Below are 12,476 nucleotides of genomic sequence, written 5' to 3'. Positions count from 1 at the left end.
CACACCATTTGTTTGTAGTGAGCAGAATAGATGCCTTTCTCTCATGCATATCTCCACATCAGAAATCCAGAGGGGATTTAAATTTATGACTAAAAGGAGCTTCTGAATCCAGATTGCCTGTACCGGTTTGATCCTCTGGGAAATGGGTTGCCTTGCCTGAAAGATCTTCAGACAGAGAGGTGGATATATATTCACACAGGAACCATTTGTCAATTGCTAAGGCCAGGAATCTGTAGGAAATCCAAGAAACAGGAGGTGTCTTGCTCCAAGGGTCTTGGACAACAGGGACGTGGATTGCTGTGATAATCAATGGATGCTTTCAGTGTGGTGGGGTGCAGTCCTAATAGAGTCCGCTTTTTGACTGAGGTGCTTAGTGGAGGCATCACCATTGCGATCACATTGGAAGAAGTCAGAGACTTGTTTTGTATAAATGGGGAAGACGATGAGGGCAGGATCAAGGACACGGAGGGAGCCCAGTGAAAAGTTTAGTCTGAACACAAAACGGTAAGTTGACTTGTGTGACCTCAGTAGAGGAGTCTACGAGAAGAGACCAGCTCCTCTGGTCTTTTCTCCCAGAGTCACCTCTTAGAGCCAAACACTCTTTATCCCAGCGGGTCACACTGGTATTTCAGCCTGCTGGGTGGGGATTGTTCAGGGACACTGTAAGTTCAGCCCAAATTAGGCACTTGGGGATTGGCCAGGAAAAATCTATAAATATCTGTCTTTTCTTACTCCTTTCCCTTTGCCTCAGAGGAAGAACGTTTTTCTTTTTTTCTTTTTTTTTTTTTCTTTCTTTTTTTTCCCCCAAGGCTAACTGTTTGGTGTAAGTTCCCAGCCCTATCTCGACCTTTTTCAAGAGCTGCTTCTCCATAAAACAGCGTGATGTTCAGAAGTTCAATAGCTTCTTTGGCCTTAGCTTCTGGAGAAGCTACCTGCCTTTTCCACTTACCACAGAAAACAAGACTTTTCCCCTCTCTCTGTTTTCCTGTCTCAGGATACAAATATCTTCAGGGGGAACATGGTGATCTGATTCACAGGAAAGGTGTTTTGGTCTGTAATTTCTAATTTGAGTCAGAATATATCTGTGACTTGGTTTTGCCTTCCACCCCGCCCCCCCCCCCAACCTTGTAGGCTGACTTAAATGCCTATTTTTTTTTATTTTTTATTTTTTATAAATAAGGCAAAAATGTACTGGTGATAATAAAATAGTACAGCAGTTAACAGTACTCACGCTGCGGGCATATACAAAATACATGTACCAATTCATTTATTCCTCATAACGGCATTTTTCTTTCAGTGTTTGCTATGATTGGGTTTTACCCCATTTTACAGGTGAGGAGCTAAGGAACAGGAAGGTTCTATAGCTTGCCCAGGGCAGTCTGGCTGCAGTTTTATCTTCTTGACCGATGTCCTGGAGAGTCACTGCACTACGCAGTGGGCCATCCCTTCCCTTCCTGTCATGTGTACTGTGGGGGACATCTCGGCCTGCATGGACTGAAGTCAAGGGCTGCCCCCGACCTCCACCCCAAAATGTGTTTCTGCGCTAACAGCTCTTCTGAAACAAATTCTTACAATTTCATCTGAGGTAGATAATTACGCTGTACTTCCTTAAAGATTTTCAGAACACCAAGGTATCTGTTCTAGCTAAATAAAATTATCAAGTGCAAGCTCCAAAGAGTAGACTGTAAATGAGCAAAACCAGATTTGTTCTTTTGGGAATGAGCAGATGCCAAAATTGACCTGGCAGTAGTGTTAAAGAGTAAGGTTTTTGGGGTTTTTTTTCCTTGAAGGATTTTTTTTTTTTCTCTTTTCCCTTTGTTTTGTCTTTTGGACAGTTGATGAAAAGAGCAAGTTCTACCTTTCCATTTTTTGGGAAGGCATGACTGTCCGGTGGTGTGTGGTGGGATGAGGGAAGTCTTTCATGGGAAGCTGAGTCACTTTTTGGCTTGTCTGACTGACTATGTTTGGGCTGTTCTTTTTGCCATGAAGTGAAAAATAAGAGTAAGTTGAGTAACTTCCTAAAGTAATACATTTGCATTTTATGTAGGATTCGGAATTTTCCTGAGGGTATGGTTATTTTGGACATGAGTTTTCAAGTCTGACCAGGACTTTTAACCTTTCAATTCAGAGAGTCTTTTAGACTACCCCCCTTTTCTGTATGTTAGGTCTGATTTAAAAAAAAAAAAAAAAATTTGTTCTCCCATTTAAGAATTAAATCTGGCCAGCCATTGGAAAAGTCTGAGGATTATGACTGTGGTAATAAGTGAGTATGTGATCAGTTAGTCATCTAGCCTCTGAGTGTCTGGTGCCATTTTTGGCATTCTGCAAGAGAAACTGAAGGGCCTGTTGCCTTTAGGGAACTCAGCATCCACTTAGAGTCAAGGTACAGCATCAAGAGCAAGACAGGGCGGAACACTGTAGAGTGAATGTAACAGAGTTAAGGACCATCAAAGTACAAAGGACAGAGTTTTAAGGTGGTTAGAGTGGGCAGAGGTTCCCTCATTAGGAAAGTAGGATTTGAGGGGTGGATTTTGGCTAAGGTGAAGAGACAAGGTAGGGAGTTGCATAGCCCACAAGTGTTCCCAAGAGCCAGGGGCATTGAGGTAGGAAGAACCACGTACTGGGGTATCTGGGTGGCTCAATTGGTTAAGCATCTGACATCGGTTTAGGTCGTGATTTCACAGTTCATGAGTTCGAGCCCCGCATCGGGCTCTGTACCGACAGCTCAGAGCCTGGAGCCTGCTTTGTATTCTGAGTCCCTCTCTCTGTAACCCTCCCCCATTCATGCTGTGTGTCTCTTTCAAAAATAAATTAACATTAAACAAAAAAAAGAACCATGTCCTGATTATAGAACATTGGGAGTTCAACGGTGTGTCTACCTAGGGGAATATTAGTGAATAAGACTGGCTAAGACCATGGAGACATCCATACGAGGAGACGAGGCTTGATGTGGCTAAAGACTTTTGTACCGTCTTCCTGAATTACAGCACAAGTCATACTGCTTCTCTGCTGCAGAGTCCTCACTGGCTCCCAGGTGCCTCTCAATAGAGTCTAAACTTTTTGGCATGACATCATATGCTTTTATAATCTAGGCTGTTAATGCTTTCCCAGGCTAATGTTAATAGCGCTCCCTTATAGGATTTGACGCATGTAACTAGACAGTTTGGCTAGTCTTCCGTCATACCTGCCACTCGTCGACATCTGTACCCTCTCACACTCTTCACAGGCAACGCCCACCTTCGTGGGATTTTTCTACCCAATCAGTGCAGCCAGAGATCCTTGTTCCTTTGCTGGAAATTCCGCATTTCATTTGTACTACCCAGGCTGTCTTATACTTGTATTTCCTGCCATTGCCCCTTCCTTGAGGCCCAGGAAACATCTCATCCATCTTTATAGCTCCTAACACCTTGCAGAGCCACCTAACTACAGCAGGTATTTCAGTGTTGGTTGGATGGTAAAAAAAAATTTTGTTCATCTTCACTGGTTCACTACTAACTGACCATGACTGGCTAGTGATGACAAAATCCCATTAGGAAATTCTGGTCACCAAATGTCAGTGTTGTTTCCCTTGATCTCATTGCCTTTGTTTTATAGAGTAAGGGTTGTTCTGATTTCCATAGATGTTCGTATGGAAAGGGAGTTTCTTACTTGTTGTTGGCCATGCCCTTCTTTTCCCATTTCCTTGCCAAAACACTGTCCACCCCGCTTCCCTCCTCCAGTTGTTACCAAGCGCTTGTCCGTATTCCTAACCAAGATAGCAGTGTGTACATTCCAGTGTTCTCTCCTGGTCTCTGATAGAACCTCTAGGAAAAAATTCAAAGTGCACAAAAGAACAGGCATACATATTGCAAAGAACTCACTTTGTGTTAATGGTCCCTTTTCTCTGCTAAGGCTTCAGTTACTTCTCAGAAAGTCTTTTGAAGCCTGAAGTATTTATTACCAGGTTAGTACTCCTATAGCAACATGGTGGAAGGATTCACTAAGATACCTTCTCTCATAGGAAGGACTTCTTAAGAGACGGCTGAGAAAAGTGGAGTGTGCAGACAGAACCTAAATGTTCCCTTGTGACCCTCTAGAATACTTACATCAGCCGTCCTTGCTCTGCTACCCCAGACCTGCCTCTCCCAGGTCTGTGGAACGTTTATGTAGCAAAATCCAAATCTCTTACTTTGCGTGAGCTTTTTACAGCACTGGTGCTGTTTGCTGTTCTTTGAAATCTTTCCCTCTTTTGGTGTCCCTGATGTCCCGTCTGTGTGTTGATTCCCAAATCTGAACGCCCAATCCCAGCCATTCTCCTGAGCTCCAGACGCACACGCTTGCCTGCTTACCAGGGCTTTGCTCAGATGTCTCTGAGATCCTCGGATTCTCTGCATCTAAAACTGACTCGTCATCAGGGGTGCCTGCATGGCTCAGTCGGTTGAGCATCCAACTCTTGATTTCAGCTTGGGTCATGATTTCACGGTTTGTGAGTTCTAGCCCCATGTTGGGCTCTCAGCTGGCAGCACAGATTGTGCTTGGGATTCTCTCTCCTCCTCTCCCTCTGCCCCTCCCCTGCTCACATGCTCTCGATCTGTCTCTCTCTCCCTCTCTCAAAATAAACAAACAAAACCAAACAAGAAACAGAAACAGAAACAAAAAAACCTGCCTCCTCATCTGATCTCTCCCTGCTGCCTCCTTGGGCTCCACCCCACTGTTTGTCTGGTTGCCCAGGGCAGAGTCCTGGTCTGACAGCACTGCTCTCCGCCTCATCCTCCACCCCCACTGCCTGTTAACGGTTAGTATCGTCAGACTCTCATTTCCTTTTCTTGATCTCCACTTTCATCACCTGAATTCACACTCCCCTCCCCTCTCATCCAACATGTGTTACAGCTCTGTGACCGGTCTCCCTGCCTCTCGTCTTCTCCCTCCTGTCTAGGAACATGCTCTAGAAAAATGGTATTTTTGAAAGCAGAACTCTTCATGCCTTTCTCTAGCTAACAACCCTTCCATGGCTTTTTCCTGTTGCAGTGATGCAGACTTCTCCGCGTAAGTAGCGTGTTCATCTGGAGCTGCCTTTTTCTGCTCCGTGGGACTCATCCTTTGCCACTTGCTCTTTCTCGCCTCTGGGTGCTAGCACTCAGTCCTCTGCCGGCATTTGCACAGAATGCCTCTCTGTAGCCCGGTCCTGGGGCTCCCTGCCTCTCACCTGGTGAGCTCCTACTTATCCGTAGGGCCCCAGAGTAGTCAGCATCTCCACAGCAAGCCTCTTCTGGCCCTCAGAGCCTGTTCCGTCTAAAGGCAAATGTCCTTGTGTCCTGTGATTCCTCTGTGTGAACACGCCTTGCATCTTATCATAGCTCCTTAATGTCTCGTTTGCTGCTGTATCCTCAGTGCCAAGGATAGGTGTTCAGTAAATACTTGTCTAGCTTCATTTCCTGAAAATCAGCTTGTTAAAGGTTTAGGTCAGTGACTTGTGAAGTTGGAGTATACACTCGTACCAGTATGATGAGTTTCCCATGTGAAATTTCTTGGTTGTTTAAATTGTTACTGATACTTGAAGGGGGTCCCGGGTGGCTCAGTCGGTTGAGCGTCTGACTTCGGCCCAGGTCATGATCTCACAGTTCCTGAGTTCGAGCCCCGCATCGGGCTCTGTGCTGACAGCTCAGAGCCTGGAGCCTGCTTCGGATTCTGTGTCTCCCTCTCTCTGTGCCCCTCCCAAGCTCGTGCTCTGTCTCTCTGTGTCTTAAAAATAAATAAAACATTTAAAAAATAAATAAATAAATTGTTACTGATACTAAATTTGCCATTTTTATTTTATTCTTAAAATTTTTTTAATATTTCTTTTTTTCATTTTTGAGAGAGAGAGAGAGAGACAGTCAGAGTCAGAGTGCAGGCGGAGGAGGGGCAAAGAGTAGAAGGAGACACAGAATCCGAAACAGGTTCTGGGCTCCGAGCTGTCAGCACAGCTCGAACTCTCGAACCGTGAGATCATGACCTGAGCCGAAGTCAGACACTTAACCAGCTGAGCCACCGAGGCACCCCTAAATTTGCCATTTTTAGCATTCTACATGAAATTCGCCACTTTTAGCTTTCTCAGCATTCCGTGTTTTAAAAATTTCAATATATCTTAAAGCCACATTCTTTGGGAAGATTTGAAAATTCTATTTAAAAATTAAATGTTTACAAAATAGTATACTTGAAATAGGTGCAACTTCTTGCATGTCAGTCATACCTCAGTTAAGATGCTTAAGAGTTATTTAAGCAATAGCTACAAAAATATTTTTCAAGGCCTAGGTTACCATCTGAAATAGAAGTTACGACCAGAAGTTTAGCCTGAACCTCAGGCTTTTTGCACTTGTAAATGTATGTGCAAACTATTTGGGTAGGAAAAATAACAAAAATACACTTTTGTGTACAGAATACATTTTAGTGTCCGTAGTATAGTTGGTGTGTTGAAGACTAAAAAAAATGTAGGGGCGCCTGGGTGGCGCCGTCGGTTAAGTGTCCGACTTCAGCCAGGTCACGATCTCGCAGTCCGGGAGTTCGAGCCCCGCGTCAGGCTCTGGGCTGATGGCTCAGAGCCTGGAGCCTGTTTCCGATTCTGTGTCTCCCTCTCTCCCTGCCCCTCCCCTGCTCATGCTCTGTCTCTCTCTGTCCCAAAAATAAATAAAAAACGTTGAAAAAAAAAAAAAGACTAAAAAAAAGTGGAGGGAGCATATCCCTTTTTTTATTAATGCTTTGGGGAGAAAGAGGTCCTGTTCTTTATAGTCATTTTACTCAACCTCTTAAGAGTTTGCAATTATAGGATTGTGAAGTTGGTAAAGATGTCTAAATGTGAAAAGTTCTTATATTGAACCATTATGAGGAAAAAATTAGAGTAGTTTTTGTTTAATTTTGTCAGTGCTGCCCAGTCTTATGTGATGTACTCATACTGGTCATGCTAAAAATAAATGTTGCTAGGAGATTTAGAAATAATAAAGGATATGGGGTGCCTGAGTGGATCAGTCAGTTAAGCATCTAACTCTTAATCTCAGCTCAGGTCTTGATCTCTGGGTTGTGAGTTCAAGCCCTGCGTTGAGATCCACGCCCAGTGTGGAACCTACTTTAAAAAAAAAAAAAAAAAAAAAAGAACAGTGAATATGATTTATGGTTGATCAGATACGACCATCTTTGGCATCTGGTTTCAAATCTAGTACATGACCACACAGAGAAATGATCATCAAACAGTGCACTGCGTGGGTGGTGTCTCATTTCTCCTTTGAAGAGGGTCGCAGACGGGTAGAACGGGAGGATCCCATAGATCTGGTGTGTTCCTTTCGGCAAGAAATTCTACAGACTGTTCCATATAGTAAAGACACGAAGAAATGGGACTCAAGGTTCAATTGGCTTTTTGTAGCTGATGGAACAGCACTTGATATCAGGAGCACCCTTTGCATCGACGGCCTTCCAGGGGGTGCTTTTAGTGAGATATCTCTGGGTCTCCGTTGTTAGCCTTGCTGTTCAGACTCACAGATGACACAGAGTTTGGATGGACAGCTGCTACTTCAGTGACGGAATCTAGATTCAAGATGCTGTTTTTAGGCTAAAACAGTAACCTCAGTGAGAATATAGAAGGGCAAGATGTGAGGTGGGTCTTTAAATAAAAGCACAAGGTTACAGTATGAAGAAGATCTGATTTGAGTCAAACAAACAAACAAAAAAATACGGGAAGTGAGCCTATTTCATCAGAGGCTTGGATCTTCCTACTTGGGGTGGTACTCGAGTTAAGCTTGATTTTGATCGTCCCGGGCTCACCGTCACCAGAAGCACTGAGAGTCCTCCGTCGGGTTCCCTGTGACGGGAGGAGCGGCCGTGGGAATCGTGGTCCAGGAGAAAAGCTGTGAGGAGGGCGGTGAGTCCTGATGCTTGTCTTCACATACTTGAAACGCTGCTACAAGAAATAGCTAATGTTTGTTCCGAAGAGAAGATCTAGGAGCCGTAGACCCATTGGACCTAAAGAGGGCCTGGCTGGCGGTTAGTTGTCTGAATCCAGAAATCTTTCATTCTCTGTGTTGGGCGTGTTCGTCCTGACTTTTGTAATCTGTTAGCGAGGAGCGGCTAAAAAAAGGAAACGTTCGGGATGAAAATGTCGACCAAGAAGTTGACTCTGTTCAGCGTAATGATACACTCTCCACCTGAACTTTCTAAAATGAGGATCCGTTTGTCATGTTTATTGAAAGAGGAAAACTGTTTTCTAACCTTTGGCGTTTGTGTAGAGTCAAGCCTGAGCTACTGGTACGAGTGATGAATTCTCAGTTTTCTTTCCTCAATTTTTTAACTTCCATTTTCTCAACGATAGTTTCATTTCTTTAACTTTGGGGGATTACTCAAAGCAAAATAAGATGCGTAACGGACAGAAAGAAGATTCACAGAAGGAGCTCAGTGGAAACTCATTTTATCAGCTGTGTGACCTTACACAACTGACTGAAACACTGAGTGCAGGTCTTCTCCGCCACAAGGCAGACAGTGACCTTAGAGCTTTTGATGAGGAATAAATGAGGTCGTACACGTGTAAGCACCTGGCAGACAGGAAGTACTCAGGACCCGTCGTTATTAATAAATTATGCCGCAGAAGAAACTATCCTGTCACCACTTTTGCACCCGACATTGTGAATCTGCCCCCTCCTTTCTCCGCCCTCCCTCTCCTTTTATTTCACCAAGCTGTTGGCAATTTTAGTAAAATTTAACATTTGTGGACATGTTCCTTGAGACCTGTTTCCCGGGAGGAGCAAAAGCTTGTAAAGGGACATTTTTAGGGGTACCTGGGTGGCTCAGTCAGTTGAGCGTTGACTCTTGATGTCGGCTCAGGTCATGACCTTGAGGTGGGGAGATCGAGCCCCGTGTCAGGCTCTGCACTGAGTGTGGAGCCTGCTTAAGATTCTCTCTCTGTGTCCCTCTACCTTTCCCCTGCTCACGCTGTCTCTACAAAAAAATAATTAGAAAAATTTTTTAAAGAAAAAGACATTTTTAAAGCTTTATTGTTGTTTTATATTCCTCTATCTTAATTTCTTTTTGCCATTGTTAGGGGTCAGATAATTTGCTGCTGCGGGCTTTGGTCTTCAGGTTTCTTCTTGCAAAGGCAGGAAGGGGTTAAAGCGAAGAAGGTGCACTTTGCCACCACCCACGCTATGTTAACGAGAATTCTGTTAACGAGAATCGAGAATCGCTGGTTGGTTGCCAGGCCCAGGCCTTCCCCTGTGCTTTTTTCACCTTCTTGGAACCTCTAAAGTCAGAGAAATGCCTGGGTGGAGGGGTTGGGGGGAGGGACGGTAGGCCTCCCTGGACCTGTAGTGCTCAGACACCTAAGTTAAAATTAAAAAGGAAGTCCCACATGGAAACAGTGACTGTGCAGCCACTGTAATTAATTTCCTCCTTTCTCCTGTCAGTCAAGCAACCATCATACATGAAACAGTCTCTTATTCTAAGCAGACTCAAATTGTCCCAGTGGAGGTGAAGTATTTTAGCTGTATTCTAGTCACTTTTGCCACCATCATACGTGTAACTCTGGATGACTCACTATTTTTAAGTTGATGAAATCACAGATAAATGAAAATTAACTGTGGTAGACCTTTCCTTCTGATTTCATGTGAAAGTGGAGGAGGAAAATACAATGATGCAAAAACACGCTACATGTTTTCTACAACGGATTTTGAGAGAATTTCTCAATTCCCTTTTCTCCTCTGAATCTACCCACATCCTATGAGCCGTGTGGCAGGTGATAAAGATTTCTTAGTCTCAGACTGACCATATCCGACCAAGAAGGAACTCCAGATAGTGTCCAACCCCTGTTGTTTTTCAGTTCTGGAAACCTAGGCCCAGAGAGTCCGGCTAATTCTGCCAGTCGCTCAGTGAGACCATGGCACACCTAGGATAGAAGGAGCCCTTGGTTTCCACCCTGGTTCCTTGTGTTCCCTGCAGGGACGGAATCCATCATTGAGGGGTTACTTAGCCAGCGTCCAGTCGCGTGCTGCTGCTGTTCCCTTTGGGGTTACAGGGAAAATAGTAGTAGTGGACTCTCCCCAGCCCCCTCCCTGCAGTGCTTCCTGGCTTTCGGTGTTCTCTTTGGGACTTCGGCATACCCACTAGGTGGTGTCCTAATTCAGAAACTTGACTGTGGGACTCGAGACTGGATTCTGCCCTAACCAAACAAAAGGAGCCAAAGAGAGTTGCCCCAGAAGAATTGCTTAAATAATTTGGGTAAGTTGTTAGATCTTATAATTAAATAAATCAAGAGAAAATTTAATTCACGAACAGAAATGCTGTAGTTAAATTTAAACGCAGAAAATATTTTTCTACTTCCTCTTCTGGAATCTTGAAGAACATATGTTGGGCCTGTGGTATGAACAGAGTAAAAGCAGTGGTTGCTTCTGTTGAAGAATTTGGGACTCCTTTTGTGGATAGAGAGTGGGACAGAGGATGCAGAGACAAGGGAGATACAATTAATCTTGTAAATAACCACTACCCTAAGGGGCTATAAATAATAAACATATTTTACTACAAGTTTCCAAAATTAAAGGAAAGAGGAAATTTTCTCAAAACAAAAATTCGTAGCTGGGGCGCCTGGGTGGCTCAGTTGGTTAAGTGTCCGACTTTGGCTTAGGTCATGATCTCATGGTTCATGAGCCCGAGCCCCTCATCAGGCTCTGTGCAGACAGCTTAGAACCTGGAGCCTGCTTCCGATTCTGTCTCCCTTTCTGCCCCTCCCCTGCTCATGCTCACATGCTCTCTTGTGTGCTCGCTCGCTCTCTCTCTCTCAAAAATAAAGAAACATTAAAAAAAATTCATAGCTCTCAGCTCTGGTTTGAATATAAAATGATTGGTTTGGTTGCTGTGTTTCAAAATCCTAACAGAATAACTGCTCCGTGGTTCCAGATGTTTTTGATAGAAACTTGGAATTGTCACAGCAGCAGCCAAAGCCCAGGACCGCAGACTGTGTTCTGTGGAAAGTGCTGAACAGATCCAGAGGGGGAAGCAAAGGAGACCTTTTTTCCCCCCACCCAGAGCATTTGTTCTACAAGAAAGAACAGAGTACTATAAGGAAGATTCCAAACCTTTGGGGGGGGGGGCTTTTGTGTGCAGACAGAGTAGGAAGAAGCCTAGGTTTGCAGCCTGTGGCACAAAGTCAGCAGATCGTCGGAAATAAAATAGTTTAATCTATAGGTCCCACAACATTTCAGACAGCTACGTTATTTTGAAACCGGTTTCTCTCTAATTATATACACTTGTTGAGGGCAGAGACCTTGCTGTTTGTTTGCCTCACTGCAAGGCACAAAATGTCCGTTAAGGCAATAGAGATTATCTCCGTTTCAGTCAGTAGTTAGACGATGTTGGGACTCAGGAGGCTGTATGGTGATTAAAGCCTCTCTGATCCCTTGAGAGATGCCTGGGAACCTTGGAAGCAGGAAACATTCGATTCTAATTAAAACAGAAGGGAGTGGCAGGAGGAATAAACCACGTTGAGGATAGAGGGGAGCCGGCCCTGTGTTCAGACGGGGAGGAGGGGAAGTTCAGAGTTACAGCTTGATGAAAGTTCCCACGGAAAAGGTGATACACTAGCAGCTTTCCCACACGTGGCAGCCCGAAGGGTCTTCCGATACGTGCTCTGCACCAGAGTGTCTGAGTATTTGTAAAGAAAGCCCTTTGGGTGAGTCTGAGCAGGAACTTTAGTTGGAACTTTTTAAGCTGTCTCTGCTGATCCTGTTTCTACTGTTCTCCATCCTACTCTGATGAAAAGCAACATCTGTTTCACTGTTCTTGTTGGTAGCATCACAGAACTCCGGGCTCACTGGGGGCCTGTGGGGAAGAGGCGGCCGTCCACCTGCGTGCCTTGGGTGACCCCGTGAGGGGTGGGGACCTGGGCTCTGGTCAGTCACAGCTGGACTGCAGTGCAGTCCTAGGCGAGGAAAACACTGGCTTTCTCGTGAAGTTTGCTGCGTTTCCCTCCTTTGGGCTGGTTAGCAACGAGACCGCCTGGCCCGAGGAAGTGGTGACTCATCAGACCTTCTACACCCCCTTTGTAACTCCTGAAAAACCTTGTCACCAACTCCGGTTGCAATACTGACAGAAACTTAAGCACTAAATCTCTTTTCTTCCTTTCTCTTGTGGTGTCTGCACCCCCTCACTCACACTCTCCAGGTCTGGCCACGACTTCCCTGGCCCTTGGAGGAAAAGGGTGGCAGCCTAACGCTCTTACAAGGAGATTTTCTTATCCTTGCCTTTCCCCACTCTTTTCCCCCTTTTTGCTTCTTTCACTTCCTTCTTTTTTCCCTCCCAGATCATTCACCAACCAAATGAGAGAGTGAAGTCAGGACGAGTTCTGGTGTAGGCCTGTCCCCCCAACCCCGGTTGTTGCGGGGGGGGGGGGGGGGGTGGTGGCTCAGTAAGAAAACAGGCAGATGAAGTGACAGCCTCATGCAGAGAAAGTATTGGCACGGGTACCTGTTCACTCTGCTCCTTCC

General features: G+C 44.9%; 1 protein-coding gene across 9 annotated transcripts in view; it reads left to right on the top strand.

Moving 5' to 3' along the window:
- AKAP13 (A-kinase anchoring protein 13) overlaps positions 1-12,476 on the top strand; it is a 336,674-nt gene that overhangs the window by 204,087 nt on the left and 120,111 nt on the right. The gene's annotated exons all lie outside the window — the stretch shown is intronic.

Source organism: Prionailurus viverrinus, chromosome B3, assembly GCF_022837055.1.
Source record: "Prionailurus viverrinus isolate Anna chromosome B3, UM_Priviv_1.0, whole genome shotgun sequence".
In the NCBI taxonomy this organism is placed as follows: domain Eukaryota; kingdom Metazoa; phylum Chordata; class Mammalia; order Carnivora; family Felidae; genus Prionailurus; species Prionailurus viverrinus.
The sequence above is the reverse complement of the archived record's forward strand: the minus strand, read 5'-3'. Positions and strand labels throughout refer to the sequence as shown.